Raw genomic sequence first — 17,543 nt, forward strand, 5'->3', positions numbered from 1 at the left:
GCTACCCTGCCTCCCCCTCCCCTCTAACCACTAGGCTACCCTGCCTCCCCCTCCCCTCTAACCACTAGGCTACCCTGCCTCCCCCTCCCCTCTAACCACTAGGCTACCCTGCCTCCCCTCCCCTCTAACCACTAGGCTACCCTGCCTCCCCTCCCCTCTAACCACTAGGCTACCCTGCCTCCCCTCCCCTCTAACCACTAGGCTACCCTGCCTCCCCTCCCCTCTAACCACTAGGCTACCTGCCTCCCCTCCCCTCTAACCACTAGGCTACCCTGCCTCCCCTCCCCTCTAACCACTAGGCTACCCTGCCTCCCCTCCCCTCTAACCACTAGGCTACCTGCCCCCCCTCCCCTCTAACCACTAGGCTACCCTGCCCCCCCTCCCCTCTAACCACTAGGCTACCCTGCCTCCCCTCCCCTCTAACCACTAGGCTACCCTGCCTCCCCTCCCCTCTAACCACTAGGCTACCTGCCTCCCCTCCCCTCTAACCACTAGGCTACCCTGCCTCCCCTCCCCTCGAACCACTAGGCTACCTGCCTCCTCTACACTCTAACCACTAGGCTACCTGCCTCCTCTACACTCTAACCACTAGGCTACCTGCCTCCTCTACACTCTAACCACTAGGCTACCTGCCTCCCCTCCCCTCTAACCACTAGGCTACCTGCCGCCCCTACACTCTAACCACTAGGCTACCTGCCATCCCTCCACTCTAACCACTAGGCTACCTGCCTCCCCTCCACTCTAACCACTAGGCCACCTGCCTCCTCTACACTCTAACCACTAGGCTACCTGCCTCCTCTACACTCTAACCACTAGGCTACCTGCCCCCCCTACACTCTAACCACTAGGCTACCTGCCTCCTCTACACTCTAACCACTAGGCTACCTACCTCCTCTACACTCTAACCACTAGGCTACCTACCTCCTCTACACTCTAACCACTAGGCTACCTGCCTCCTCTACATTCTAACCACTAGGCTACCTGCCTCCTCTACGCTCTAACCACTAGGCTACCTGCCTCCTCTACACTCTAACCACTAGGCTACCTGCCTCCTCTACACTCTAACCACTAGGCTACCTGCCTCCTCTACATTCTAACCACTAGGCTACCTGCCGCCCCTACACTCTAACCACTAGGCTACCTACCTCCTCTACACTCTAACCACTAGGCTACCTGCCTCCTCTACACTCTAACCACTAGGCTACCTACCTCCTCTACACTCTAACCACTAGGCCACCTGCCTCCTCTACACTCTAACCACTAGGCTACCTGCCTCCTCTACACTCTAACCACTAGGATACCTGCCTCCTCTACACTCTAACCACTAGGATACCTGCCTCCTCAACACTCTAACCACTAGGATACCTGCCTCCTCTACATTCTAACCACTAGGCTACCTGCCTCCCCCCTCTAACCACTAGGCTACCTGCCACCTCTACACTCTAACCACTAGGCTACCTGCCTCCCCCCCTCTAACCACTAGGCTACCTGCCTCCTCTACACTCTAACCACTAGGATACCCTGCCTCCCCCCTCTAACCACTAGGCTACCTGCCCCCCCCCTCTAACCACTAGGCTACCTCCCCCCCCCTCTAACCACTAGGCTACCTGCCTCCCCCCCTCTAACCACTAGGCTACCTGCCTCCCCCCCTCTAACCACTAGGCTACCTGCCCCCCCCCTCTAACCACTAGGCTACCTGCCTCCCCCCTCTAACCACTAGGCTACCTGCCCCCCCCCCCTCTAACCACTAGGCTACCTGCCTTCCCCCTCTAACCACTAGGCTACCTGCCCCCCCCCCCCTCTAACCACTAGGCTACCTGCCTCCCACTCTAACCACTAGGCTACCTACCTCCTCTACACTCTAACCACTAGGCTACCTGCCTCCTCTACGCTCTAACCACTAGGCTACCTGCCTCCTCTACACTCTAACCACTAGGCTACCTGCCTCCTCTACGCTCTAACCACTAGGCTACCTGCCGCCTCTACACTCTAACCACTAGGCTACCTGCCCCCCCCCCTCTAACCACCAGGCTACCTGCCTCCTCTACACTCTAACCACTAGGCTACCTACCTCCTCTACACTCTAACCACTAGGCTACCTGCCTCCTCTACACTCTAACCACTAGGCTACCTGCCTTCTCTACACTCTAACCACTAGGCTACCTGCCTCCTCTACACTCTAACCACTAGGCTACCTGCCTCCCCCCTCTAACCACTAGGCTACCTGCCCACCCCCAACCACTAGGCTACCTGCCCCCCCCTCTAACCACCAGGCTACCTGCCTCCCCCCTCTAACCACTAGGCTACCTGCCCCCCCCCCTCTAACCACTAGGCTACCTGCCTCCTCTACACTCTAACCACTAGGCTACCCCCCCCCCCCTCTAACCACTAGGCTACCTGCCTCCCCCTCTAACCACTAGGCTACCCTGCCCCCCCCCCTCTAACCACTAGGCTACCTGCCTCCCCCCTAACCACTAGGCTACCTGCCTCCCCCCCTCTAACCTAACCACTAGGCTACCTGCCCCCCCCCTCTAACCACTAGGCTACCTGCAGCCCCTCTCTAACCACTAGGCTACCCTGCCGCCCCCTCTAACCACTAGGCTACCCTGCCCCCCCCCTCTAACCACTAGGCTACCTGCCTCCCCCCTCTAACCACTAGGCTACCTGCCTCCCCCCTCTAACCACTAGGCTACCTGCCTCCCCCCCTCTAACCACTAGGCTACCTGCCTCCCCCTCTAACCACTAGGCTACCTGCCTCCCCCCTCTAACCACTAGGCTACCTGCCTCCCCCCTCTAACCACTAGGCTACCTGCCTCCCCCCTCTAACCACTAGGCTACCTGTCCCCCCCCTCTAACCACTAGGCTACCTGCCTCCCCCCTCTAACCACTAGGCTACCTGCCTCCCCCCTCTAACCACTAGGCTACCTGCCTCCCTCCCCTCTAACCCTCTAGCTCCCCCCACCACTAGCACCTGCCCCCCCTAACCACTAGGCTACCTGCCCCCTCCCCTCTAACCACTAGGCTACCCTGCCCCCCCCCTCTAACACACTAGGCTACCCTGCCTCCCGTCCCCTCTAACCACTAGGCTACCTGCCTCCTCTACACTCTAACCACTAGGCTACCTGCCTCCTCTACACTCTAACCACTAGGCTACCTGCCTCCTCTACACTCTAACCACTAGGCTACCTGCCTCCCCTCCCCTCTAACCACTAGGCTACCCTGCCCCCTCCACTCTAACACACTAGGCTACCCTGCCTCCTCGTCCCCTCTAACCACTAGGCTACCTGCCTCCTCTACACTCTAACCACTAGGCTACCTGCCTCCTCTACACTCTAACCACTAGGCTACCTGCCTCCTCTACACTCTAACCACTAGGCTACCTGCCTCCTCTACACTCTAACCACTAGGCTACCTGCCGCCCTACACTCTAACCACTAGGCTACCTGCCTCCTCTACACTCTAACCACTAGGCTACCTGCCTCCTCTACACTCTAACCACTAGGCTACCTGCCTCCTCTACACTCTAACCACTAGGCTACCTGCCTCCTCTACGCTCTAACCACTAGGCTACCTGCCTCCTCTACACTCTAACCACTAGGCTACCTACCTCCTCTACCCTCTAACCACTAGGCTACCTGCCTCCTATACACTCTAACCACTAGTCTACCTGCCACCCCTACACTCTAACCACTAGGCTACCTACCTCCTCTACACTCTAACCACTAGGCTACCTGCCGCCCCTACACTCTAACCACTAGGCTACCTGCCTCCTCTACGCTCTAACCACTAGGCTACCTGCCTCCTCTACGCTCTAACCACTAGGCTACCTGCCTCCTCTACCCTCTAACCACTAGGCTACCTGCCTCCTCTACACTCTAACCACTAGGCTACCTGCCACCTCTACACTCTAACCACTAGGCTACCTGCCTCCTCTACACTCTAACCACTAGGCTACCTGCCTCCTCTACACTCTAACCACTAGGCTACCTGCCTCCTCTACACTCTAACCACTAGGCTACCTGCCACCTCTACACTCTAACCACTAGGCTACCTGCCTCCCCTCCCCTCTAACCACTAGGCTACCCTGCCTCCCCTACACTCTAACCACTAGGCTACCTACCACCTCTACACTCTAACCACTAGGCTACCTGCCACCTCTACACTCTAACCACTAGGCTACCTACCTCCTCTACACTCTAACCACTAGGCTACCTGCCTCCCCTCCCCTCTAACCACTAGGCTACCCTGCCTCCCCTCCCCTCTAACCACTAGAATACCTGCCCCCCTCCCCTCTTACCACTAGGCTACCCTGCCTCCCCTCCCCTCTAACCACTAGGCTACCCTGCCCCCCCCCTCTAACCACTAGGCTACCCTGCCTCCCCTCCCCTCTAACCACTAGGCTACCCTGCCTCCCCTCCCCTCTAACCACTAGGCTACCTGCCTCCCCTCCCCTCTAACCTCTAGGCTACCTGCCTCCCCTCCCCTCTAACCACTAGTCTACCCTTCCTCCCCTCCCCTCTAACCACTAGGCTACCCTTCCTCCCCTCCCCTCTAACCACTAGGCTACCCTGCCCCCCCTCCCCTCTAACCACTAGGCTACCCTGCCTCCCCTCCCCTCTAACCACTAGGCTACCCTGCCTCCCCTCCCCTCTAACCACTAGGCTACCTGCCTTCCCCCCTCTAACCACTAGGCTACCTGCCTCCTCTACACTCTAACCACTAGGCTACCTGCCCCCCCTCCCCTCTAACCACTAGGCTACCTGCCTCCCCTCCCCTCTAACCACTAGGCTACCTGCCTCCCCTCCCCTCTAAACACTAGGCTACCTGCCTCCCCTCCCCTCTAACCACTAGGCTACCTGCCTCCTCTACACTCTAACCACTAGGCTACCTGCCACCTCTACACTCTAACCACTAGGCTACCTGCCTCCTCTACACTCTAACCACTAGGCTACCTGCCTCCTCTACACTCTAACCACTAGGCTACCTGCCTCCTCTACACTCTAACCACTAGGCTACCTGCCTCCCCTCCCCTCTAACCACTAGGCTACCTGCCTCCTCTACGCTCTAACCACTAGGCTACCTGCCTCCTCTACCCTCTAACCACTAGGCTACCTGCCTCCTCTACACTCTAACCACTAGGCTACCTGCCTCCTCTACACTCTAACCACTAGGCTACCTGCCTCCTCTACACTCTAACCACTAGGCTACCTGCCACCTCTACACTCTAACCACTAGGCTACCTGCCACCTCTACACTCTAACCACTAGGCTACCTGCCGCCCCTACACTCTAACCACTAGGCTACCTGCCTCCTCTACACTCTAACCACTAGGCTACCTGCCTCCTCTACACTCTAACCACTAGGCTACCTGCCTCCCCTACACTCTAACCACTAGGCTACCTGCCTCCTCTACACTCTAACCACTAGGCTACCTGCCTCCCCTCCCCTCTAACCACTAGGCTACCTACCTCCTCTACTCTCTAACCACTAGGCTACCTGCCTCCTCTACACTCTAACCACTAGGCTACCTGCCTCCCCTCCCCTCTAACCACTAGGCTACCCTGCCTCCCCTACACTCTAACCACTAGGCTACCTACCACCTCTACACTCTAACCACTAGGCTACCTGCCACCTCTACACTCTAACCACTAGGCTACCTACCTCCTCTACACTCTAACCACTAGGCTACCTGCCTCCCCTCCCCTCTAACCACTAGGCTACCCTGCCTCCCCTCCCCTCTAACCACTAGAATACCTGCCCCCCTCCCCTCTTACCACTAGGCTACCCTGCCTCCCCTCCCCTCTAACCACTAGGCTACCCTGCCCCCCCCCTCTAACCACTAGGCTACCCTGCCTCCCCTCCCCTCTAACCACTAGGCTACCCTGCCTCCCCTCCCCTCTAACCACTAGGCTACCTGCCTCCTCTACACTCTAACCACTAGGCTACCTACCTCCTCTACACTCTAACCACTAGGCTACCTGCCTCCCCCCCTCTAACCACTAGGCTACCTGCCTCCTCTACACTCTAACCACTAGGCTACCTGCCTCCTCTACACTCTAACCACTAGGCTACCTACCTCCTCTACACTCTAACCACTAGGCTACCTGCCTCCCCCCTCTAACCACTAGGCTACCTGCCGCCCCCCTCTAACCACTAGGCTACCTGCCTCCCCCCCTCTAACCACTAGGCTACCTGCCTCTCCCCTCTAACCACTAGGCTACCTGCCTCCCCCCCTCTAACCTAACCACTAGGCTACCTGCCCCCCCCCCTCTAACCTAACCACTAGGCTACCCTGACTCCCCCCTCTAACCACTAGGCTACCCTGACTCCCCCCTCTAACCACTAGGCTACCCTGCCTCCCCCCTCTAACCACTAGGCTACCTGCCTCCCCCCCTCTAACCACTAGGCTACCTGCCCCCCCCCCCCCCCCCTCTAACCACTAGGCTACCTGCCTCCCCCCTCTAACCACTAGGCTACCTGCCTCCCCCCTCTAACCACTAGGCTACCTGCCTCCCCACCCCCCCCCTCTCTAACCACCAGGCTACCTGCCCCCCCCCCTCTAACCACTAGGCTACCTGCCTCCCCCCTCTAACCACTAGGCTACCTGCCCCCCCTCTAACCACCAGGCTACCTGCCGCCCCCCTCTAACCACTAGGCTACCTGCCCCCCCCCTCTAACCACTAGGCTACCTGCCTCCCCCCTCTAACCACTAGGCCACCTGCCTCCCCCACTCTAACCACTAGGCCACCTGCCTCCCCCCCTCTAACCACTAGGCTACCTGCCCCCCCCCCTCTAACCACTAGGCTACCCTGCCTCCCCCCTCTAACCACTAGGCTACCCTGCCTCCCCCCTCTAACCACCAGGCTACCCTGCCTCCCCCTCTAACCACTAGGCTACCTGCCTCCCCCTCTAACCACTAGGCTACCTGCCTCCCCCTCTAACCACTAGGCTACCTGCCTCCCCCCTCTAACCACTAGGCTACCCTGCCCCCCCCCCCCTCTAACCACTAGGCTACCCTGCCTCCCCCCCCCTCTAACCACTAGGCCACCTGCCTCCCCCCCTCTAACCACTAGGCTACCCTGCCTCCCCCCCTCTAACCACTAGGCTACCCTGCCTCCCCCCTCTAACCACTAGGCTACCCTGCCTCCCCCCTCTAACCACTAGGCTACCTGCCTCCCCCCTCTAACCACTAGGCTACCTGCCTCCCCCTCTAACCACTAGGCTACCCTGCCTCCCCCTCTAACCACTAGGCTACCCTGCCTCCCCCTCTAACCACTAGGCTACCCTGCCTCCCCCTCTAACCACCAGGCTACCTGTCTCCCCCCTCTAACCACTAGGCTACCTGCCTCCCCCCTCTAACCACTAGGCTACCTGCCTCCCCCCTCTAACCACTAGGCTACCTGCCCCCCCCCCTCTAACCACTAGGCTACCTGCCTCCCCCCTCTAACCACTAGGCTACCTGCCTCCCCCCTCTAACCACTAGGCTACCCGCCTCCCCCCCCTCTAACCACTAGGCTACCCGCCTCCCCCCCCTCTAACCACTAGGCTACCCGCCGCCCCCCCCTCTAACCACTAGGCTACCTGCCTCCCCCCCTCTAACCACTAGGCTACCTGTCTCCCCCCCTCTAACCACTAGGCTACCTGTCTCCCCCCTCTAACCACTAGGCTACCTGCCGCCCCCCCCTCTAACCACTAGGCTACCTGCCGCCCCCCCCTCTAACCACTAGGCTACCTGCCTCCCCCTCTAACCACTAGGCTACCCGCCCCCCCCCTCTAACCACTAGGCTACCCGCCTCCCCCCCCTCTAACCACTAGGCTACCCGCCGCCCCCCCCTCTAACCACTAGGCTACCTGCCTCCCCCCCTCTAACCACTAGGCTACCTGTCTCCCCCCCTCTAACCACTAGGCTACCTGTCTCCCCCCTCTAACCACCAGGCTACCTGCCTCCCCCCTCTAACCACTAGGCTACCTGCCTCCCCCCCTCTAACCACTAGGCTACCTGCCTCCCCCCCTCTAACCACTAGGCTACCTGCCTCCCCCCCTCTAACCACTAGGCTACCTGCCTCCCCCCCTCTAACCACTAGGCTACCTGTCTCCCCCCTCTAACCACTAGGCTACCGCCTCCCCCCTCTAACCACTAGGCTACCCCCCCCCCCCCCTCTAACCACCAGGCTACCTGTCTCCCCCCTCTAACCACTAGGCTACCTGCCTCCCCCCCTCTAACCACTAGGCTACCGCCTCCCCCCTCTAACCACTAGGCTACCCCCCCCCCCCCCCCTCTAACCACTAGGCTACCTGTCTCCCCCCTCTAACCACTAGGCTACCCCCCCCCCCCCCCCCTCTAACCACCAGGCTACCTGTCTCCCCCCTCTAACCACCAGGCTACCTGTCTCCCCCCTCTAACCACTAGGCTACCCCCCCCCCCTCTAACCACTAGGCTACCTGCCTCCCCCTCTAAACCCCTCTAACCACTAGGCTACCTGCCGCCCCCCCCCTCTAACCACTAGGCTACCTGCCGCCCCCCCCTCTAACCACTAGGCTACCTGCCTCCCCCCCTCTAACCACTAGGCTACCTGCCTCCCCCCCTCTAACCACTAGGCTACCTGCCTCCCCCCCTCTAACCACTAGGCTACCTGCCTCCCCCCCTCTAACCACTAGGCTACCTGCCTCCCCCCTCTAACCACTAGGCTACCCGTCTCCCCCCTCTAACCACCAGGCTACCTGCCTCCCCCCTCTAACCACTAGGCTACCTGCCTCCCCCCCTCTAACCACTAGGCTACCTGCCTCCCCCCCCCTCTAACCACTAGGCTACCTGCCCCCCCCCCCCTCTAACCACTAGGCTACCTGCCTCCCCCCCTCTAACCACTAGGCTACCTGCCTCCCCCCCTCTAACCACTAGGCTACCTGCCTCCCCCCCTCTAACCACTAGGCTACCTGCCTCCCCCCCTCTAACCACTAGGCTACCTGCCTCCCCCCCTCTAACCACTAGGCTACCTGCCTCCCCCCTCTAACCACTAGGATACCTGCCTCCCTCACTCTAACCACTAGGCTACCTGCCTCCCTCCACTCTAACCACTAGGCTACCTGCCTCCCTCCACTCTAACCACTAGGCTACCTGCCTCCCCTCCACTCTAACCACTAGGCTACCTGTCTCCCCCCTCTAACCACTAGGCTACCTGCCTCCCCCCTCTAACCACCAGGCTACCTGTCTCCCCCCTCTAACCACCAGGCTACCTGTCTCCCCCCTCTAACCACCAGGCTACCTGCCTCCCCCCTCTAACCACTAGGCTACCTGCCTCCCCCCTCTAACCACTAGGCTACCTGCCTCCCCCCTCTAACCACTAGGCTACCTGCCTCCCCCCTCTAACCACTAGGCTACCTGCCTCCCCCCTCTAACCACTAGGCTACCTGCCTCCCCCCTCTAACCACTAGGCTACCTGCCTCCTCTACACTCTAACCACTAGGCTACCTGCCCCCCCCCCCCCCTCTAACCACTAGGATACCTGCCTCCCCCACTCTAACCACTAGGCTACCTGCCTCCCCCCTCTAACCACTAGGCTACCTGCCGCCCCCCCTCTAACCACTAGGCTACCTGTCTCCCCCCTCTAACCACTAGGCTACCTGCCTCCTCTACCCTCTAACCACTAGGCTACCTGTCTCCCCCCTCTAACCACTAGGCTACCTGCCTCCCCCCTCTAACCACTAGGCTACCTGCCTCCCCCCTCTAACCACTAGGCTACCTGCCTCCCCCCTCTAACCACTAGGCTACCTGCCTCCCCCCTCTAACCACCAGGCTACCTGCCTCCCCTACACTCTAACCACTAGGCTACCTGCCTCCCCCCTCTAACCACCAGGCTACCTGCCTCCTCTACCCTCTAACCACTAGGCTACCTGCCTCCTCCCCCCTCTAACCACTAGGCTACCTGCCTCCTCCACCCTCTAACCACTAGGCTACCTGCCTCCTCTACCCTCTAACCACTAGGCTACCTGCCTCCCCTACACTCTAACCACTAGGCTACCTGCCTCCTCTACACTCTAACCACTAGGCTACCTGCCTCCTCTACACTCTAACCACCAGGCTACCTGCCTCCTCTACCCTCTAACCACTAGGCTACCTGCCTCCTCTACCCTCTAACCACTAGGCTACCTGCCTCCTCTACACTCTAACCACTAGGCTACCTGCCTCCTCTACCCTCTAACCACTAGGCTACCTGCCTCCTCTACCCTCTAACCACTAGGCTACCTGCCCCTCTACACTCTAACCACTAGGCTACCTGCCTCCCCTACACTCTAACCACTAGGCTACCTGCCGCCCCTACACTCTAACCACTAGGATACCTGCCTCCTCTACACTCTAACCACTAGGCTACCTGCCTCCTCTACACTCTAACCACTAGGCTACCTGCCGCCCCTACACTCTAACCACTAGGCTACCTGCCTCCTCTACACTCTAACCACTAGGCTACCTGCCTCCTCTACACTCTAACCACTAGGCTACCTGCCTCCTCTACACTCTAACCACTAGGCTACCTGCCTCCTCTACACTCTAACCACTAGGCTACCTGCCTCCTCTACACTCTAACCACTAGGCTACCTGCCTCCTCTACACTCTAACCACTAGGCTACCTGCCTCCTCTACACTCTAACCACTAGGCTACCTGCCTCCTCTACACTCTAACCACTAGGCTACCTGCCTCCTCTACACTCTAACCACTAGGCTACCTGCCTCCTCTACACTCTAACCACTAGGCTACCTGCCTCCTCTACCCTCTAACCACTAGGCTACCTGCCTCCTCTACCCTCTAACCACTAGGCTACCTGCCTCCTCTACACTCTAACCACTAGGCTACCTGCCTCCTCTACACTCTAACCACTAGGCTACCTGCCTCCTCTACACTCTAACCACTAGGCTACCTGCCTCCTCTACACTCTAACCACTAGGCTACCTGCCTCCTCTACACTCTAACCACTAGGCTACCTGCCTCCCCTCCACTCTAACCACCAGGCTACCTGTCTCCTCTACACTCTAACCACTAGGCTACCTGCCTCCTCTACACTCTAACCACTAGGCTACCTGCCTCCTCTACACTCTAACCACTAGGCTACCTGCCTCCTCTACACTCTAACCACTAGGCTACCTGCCTCCTCTACACTCTAACCACTAGGCTACCTGCCTCCTCTACACTCTAACCACTAGTCTACCTGCCTCCTCTACACTCTAACCACTAGGCTACCTGCCTCCCCTACACTCTAACCACTAGGCTACCTGCCTCCCCTCCACTCTAACCACTAGGCTACCTGCCTCCCCTACACTCTAGCCACTAGGCTACCTGTCTCCTCTACACTCTAACCACTAGGCTACCTGTCTCCTCTACACTCTAACCACCAGGCTACCTGTCTCCTCTACACTCTAACCACTAGGCTACCTGCCTCCTCTACACTCTAACCACTAGGCTACCTGCCTCCCCTCCACTCTAACCACTAGGCTACCTGTCTCCTCTACACTCTAACCACCAGGCTACCTGTCTCCTCTACACTCTAACCACTAGGCTACCTGCCTCCTCTACACTCTAACCACTAGGCTACCTGCCTCCTCTACACTCTAACCACTAGGCTACCTGCCTCCTCTACCCTCTAACCACTAGGCTACCTGCCTCCTCTACGCTCTAACCACTAGGCTACCTGTCTCCTCTACGCTCTAACCACTAGGCTACCTGCCTCCTCTACGCTCTAACCACTAGGCTACCTGCCTCCTCTACACTCTAACCACTAGGCTACCTGCCGCCCCTACACTCTAACCACTAGGCTACCTGCCGCCCCTACACTCTAACCACTAGGCTACCTGCCGCCCCTACACTCTAACCACTAGGCTACCTGCCTCCTCTACACTCTAACCACTAGGCTACCTGCCGCCTCTACACTCTAACCACTAGGCTACCTGCCTCCTCTACACTCTAACCACTAGGCTACCTGCCTCCTCTACGCTCTAACCACTAGGCTACCTGCCGCCTCTACGCTCTAACCACTAGGCTACCTGCCTCCTCTACGCTCTAACCACTAGGCTACCTGCCTCCTCTACGCTCTAACCACTAGGCTACCTACCCCCCCTACACTCTAACCACTAGGCTACCTGCCTCCTCTCCACTCTAACCACTAGGCTACCTGCCTCCTCTACTCTCTAACCACTAGGCTACCTGCCTCCTCTACGCTCTAACCACTAGGCTACCTGCCTCCTCTACGCTCTAACCACTAGACTACCTGCCTCCTCTACGCTCTAACCACTAGGCTACCTGCCTCCTCCCCCCTCTAACCACTAGGCTACCTGCCTCCCCCCTCTAACCACTAGGCTACCTGCCTCCCCCCTCTAACCACTAGGCTACCTGCCCCCCCCCCCCTCTAACCACTAGGCTACCTGCCTCCCCCCTCTAACCACTAGGATACCTGTCTCCCCTCTCTAACCACTAGGCTACCTGCCTCCTCTACACTCTAACCACTAGGCTACCTGCCCCCCCTCTAACCACCAGGCTACCTGCCGCCCCTACACTCTAACCACTAGGCTACCTGCCTCCTCTACACTCTAACCACTAGGCTACCTGCCTCCTCTACACTCTAACCACTAGGCTACCTGCCTCCTCTACACTCTAACCACTAGGCTACCTGCCTCCTCTACACTCTAACCACTAGGCTACCTGCCTCCTCTACACTCTAACCACTAGGCTACCTACCTCCTCTACACTCTAACCACTAGGCTACCTGCCTCCTCTACACTCTAACCACTAGGATACCTGCCTCCTCTACACTCTAACCACTAGGATACCTGCCTCCTCTACACTCTAACCACTAGGCTACCTGCCTCCTCTACACTCTAACCACTAGGCTACCTACCTCCTCTACACTCTAACCACTAGGCTACCTGCCTCCTCTACACTCTAACCACTAGGCTACCCTGCCGCCCCTCTAACCACTAGGCTACCTGCCTCCCCCCTCTAACCACCAGGCTACCTGTCCCCCCCCCTCTAACCACTAGGCTACCTACCTCCTCTACCCTCTAACCACTAGGCTACCTACCTCCTCTACACTCTAACCACTAGGCTACCCTGCCGCCCCTCTAACCACTAGGCTACCTGCCTCCCCCCTCTAACCACTAGGCTACCTGCCTCCCCCCTCTAACCACTAGGCTACCTGCCCCCCCCCCTCTAACCACTAGGCTACCTGCCTCCCCCCTCTAACCACTAGGATACCTGTCTCCCCTCTCTAACCACTAGGCTACCTGCCTCCTCTACACTCTAACCACTAGGCTACCTGCCCCCCCTCTAACCACCAGGCTACCTGCCTCCTCTACACTCTAACCACTAGGCTACCTGCCGCCCCCCTCTAACCACTAGGCTACCTGCCTCCTCTACGCTCTAACCACTAGGCTACCTGCCTCCTCTACGCTCTAACCACTAGGCTACCTGTCTCCTCTACGCTCTAACCACTAGGCTACCTGCCTCCTCTACACTCTAACCACTAGGCTACCTGCCTCCTCTACACTCTAACCACTAGGCTACCTGCCGCCCCTACACTCTAACCACTAGGCTACCTGCCGCCCCTACACTCTAACCACTAGGCTACCTGCCGCCCCTACACTCTAACCACTAGGCTACCTGCTTCCTCTACACTCTAACCACTAGGCTACCTGCCGCCTCTACACTCTAACCACTAGGCTACCTGCCTCCTCTACACTCTAACCACTAGGCTACCTGCCTCCTCTACACTCTAACCACTAGGCTACCTGCCTCCTCTACACTCTAACCACTAGACTACCTGCCTCCTCTACACTCTAACCACTAGGCTACCTGCCTCCTCTACACTCTAACCACTAGGCTACCTGCCTCCTCTACACTCTAACCACTAGGCTACCTGCCTCCTCTACACTCTAACCACTAGGATACCTGCCTCCTCTACACTCTAACCACTAGGCTACCTACCTCCTCTACACTCTAACCACTAGGCTACCTGCCTCCTCTACACTCTAACCACTAGGCTACCTGCCGCCCCTACGCTCTAACCACTAGGCTACCTGCCTCCTCTACGCTCTAACCACTAGGCTACCTGCCGCCTCTACGCTCTAACCACTAGGCTACCTGCCTCCTCTACGCTCTAACCACTAGGCTACCTGCCTCCTCTACGCTCTAACCACTAGGCTACCTACCCCCCCTACACTCTAACCACTAGGCTACCTGCCTCCTCTCCACTCTAACCACTAGGCTACCTGCCTCCTCTACTCTCTAACCACTAGGCTACCTGCCTCCTCTACGCTCTAACCACTAGGCTACCTGCCTCCTCTACGCTCTAACCACTAGACTACCTGCCTCCTCTACGCTCTAACCACTAGACTACCTGCCTCCTCTACGCTCTAACCACTAGGCTACCTGCCTCCTCCCCCCTCTAACCACTAGGCTACCTGCCTCCTCCCCCCTCTAACCACTAGGCTACCCTGCCGCCCCTCTAACCACTAGGCTACCTGCCTCCCCCCTCTAACCACTAGGCTACCTGCCTCCCCCCTCTAACCACTAGGCTACCTGCCCCCCCCCCCTCTAACCACTAGGCTACCTGCCTCCCCCCTCTAACCACTAGGATACCTGTCTCCCCTCTCTAACCACTAGGCTACCTGCCTCCTCTACACTCTAACCACTAGGCTACCTGCCCCCCCTCTAACCACCAGGCTACCTGCCGCCCCTACACTCTAACCACTAGGCTACCTGCCTCCTCTACACTCTAACCACTAGGCTACCTGCCTCCTCTACACTCTAACCACTAGGCTACCTGCCTCCTCTACACTCTAACCACTAGGCTACCTGCCTCCTCTACACTCTAACCACTAGGCTACCTGCCTCCTCTACACTCTAACCACTAGGCTACCTGCCTCCTCTACACTCTAACCACTAGGATACCTGCCTCCTCTACACTCTAACCACTAGGATACCTGCCTCCTCTACACTCTAACCACTAGGCTACCTGCCTCCTCTACACTCTAACCACTAGGCTACCTGCCTCCTCTACACTCTAACCACTAGGCTACCTGCCTCCTCTACACTCTAACCACTAGGCTACCTGCCTCCTCTACACTCTAACCACTAGGCTACCTGCCTCCCCTCCACTCTAACCACTAGGCTACCTGTCTCCTCTACACTCTAACCACCAGGCTACCTGTCTCCTCTACACTCTAACCACTAGGCTACCTGCCTCCTCTACACTCTAACCACTAGGCTACCTGCCTCCTCTACACTCTAACCACTAGGCTACCTGCCTCCTCTACCCTCTAACCACTAGGCTACCTGCCTCCTCTACACTCTAACCACTAGGCTACCTGCCTCCTCTACACTCTAACCACTAGGCTACCTGCCTCCTCTACACTCTAACCACTAGGCTACCTGCCTCCTCTACACTCTAACCACTAGGCTACCTGCCCCCCCCCCCCCCTCTAACCACTAGGATACCTGCCGCCCCTCCACTCTAACCACTAGGCTACCTGCCGCCCCTCCACTCTAACCACTAGGCTACCTGCCGCCCCTCCACTCTAACCACTAGGCTACCTGTCTCCCCCCTCTAACCACCAGGCTACCTACCTCCTCTACCCTCTAACCACTAGGCTACCTGCCTCCCCCCTCTAACCACTAGGCTACCTGCCTCCCCCCTCTAACCACTAGGCTACCTGCCTCCCCCCTCTAACCACTAGGCTACCTGCCTCCCCCCTCTAACCACTAGGCTACCTGCCTCCCCCCTCTAACCACTAGGCTACCTGCCTCCCCCCTCTAACCACTAGGCTACCTGCCTCCCCCCTCTAACCACTAGGCTACCTGCCCCCCCCCCCTCTAACCACTAGGCTACCTGCCCCCCCCCCCTCTAACCACTAGGCTACCTGCCTCCCCCCTCTAACCACTAGGATACCTGTCTCCCCTCTCTAACCACTAGGCTACCTGCCTCCTCTACACTCTAACCACTAGGCTACCTGCCCCCCCTCTAACCACCAGGCTACCTGCCGCCCCCCTCTAACCACTAGGCTACCTGCCTCCTCTACACTCTAACCACTAGGCTACCTACCTCCTCTACACTCTAACCACTAGGATACCTGCCTCCTCTACACTCTAACCACTAGGATACCTGCCTCCTCTACACTCTAACCACTAGGCTACCTGCCTCCTCTACACTCTAACCACTAGGCTACCTGCCTCCCCTACACTCTAACCACTAGGCTACCTGCCGCCCCTACACTCTAACCACTAGGATACCTGCCTCCTCTACACTCTAACCACTAGGCTACCTGCCTCCTCTACACTCTAACCACTAGGCTACCTGCCGCCCCTACACTCTAACCACTAGGCTACCTGCCGCCTCTACACTCTAACCACTAGGCTACCTGCCGCCTCTACACTCTAACCACTAGGCTACCTGCCTCCTCTACACTCTAACCACTAGGCTACCTGCCTCCTCTACACTCTAACCACTAGGCTACCTGCCTCCTCTACACTCTAACCACTAGGCTACCTGCCTCCTCTACACTCTAACCACTAGGCTACCTGCCTCCTCTACACTCTAACCACTAGGCTACCTGCCTCCTCTACACTCTAACCACTAGGCTACCTGCCTCCTCTACACTCTAACCACTTGGCTACCTGCCTCCTCTACACTCTAACCACTAGGCTACCTGCCTCCTCTACACTCTAACCACTAGGCTACCTGCCTCCTCTACACTCTAACCACTAGGCTACCTGCCTCCTCTACACTCTAACCACTAGGCTACCTGCCTCCTCTACACTCTAACCACTAGGCTACCTGCCTCCTCTACACTCTAACCACTAGGCTACCTGCCTCCTCTACACTCTAACCACTAGGCTACCTGCCTCCCCTCCACTCTAACCACCAGGCTACCTGTCTCCTCTACACTCTAACCACTAGGCTACCTGCCTCCTCTACACTCTAACCACTAGGCTACCTGCCTCCTCTACACTCTAACCACTAGGCTACCTGCCTCCTCTACACTCTAACCACTAGGCTACCTGCCTCCCCTCCACTCTAACCACTAGGCTACCTGCCTCCTCTACACTCTAACCACTAGGCTACCTGCCTCCTCTACACTCTAACCACTAGGCTACCTGTCTCCTCTACACTCTAACCACTAGGCTACCTGCCTCCTCTACACTCTAACCACTAGTCTACCTGCCTCCTCTACACTCTAACCACTAGGCTACCTGCCTCCTCTACACTCTAACCACTAGGCTACCTGCCTCCTCTACACTCTAACCACTAGGCTACCTGCCTCCTCTACACTCTAACCACTAGGCTACCTGCCTCCTCTACACTCTAACCACTAGGCTACCTGCCTCCTCTACACTCTAACCACTAGGCTACCTGCCTCCTCTACACTCTAACCACTAGGCTACCTGCCTCCTCTACACTCTAACCACTAGGCTACCTGCCTCCTCTACACTCTAACCACTAGGCTACCTGCCTCCTCTACACTCTAACCACTAGGCTACCTGCCTCCTCTACACTCTAAC

General features: G+C 58.2%; 1 protein-coding gene across 1 annotated transcript in view; it reads right to left on the bottom strand.

Moving 5' to 3' along the window:
- Positions 1 to 17,543, bottom strand: part of spire1a (spire-type actin nucleation factor 1a) — a 118,203-nt gene that overhangs the window by 62,903 nt on the left and 37,757 nt on the right. The gene's annotated exons all lie outside the window — the stretch shown is intronic.

Source organism: Salmo salar, chromosome 14 (assembly GCF_965601325.2).
Source record: "Salmo salar chromosome 14, fSalSal1, whole genome shotgun sequence".
NCBI lineage: Eukaryota > Metazoa > Chordata > Actinopteri > Salmoniformes > Salmonidae > Salmo > Salmo salar.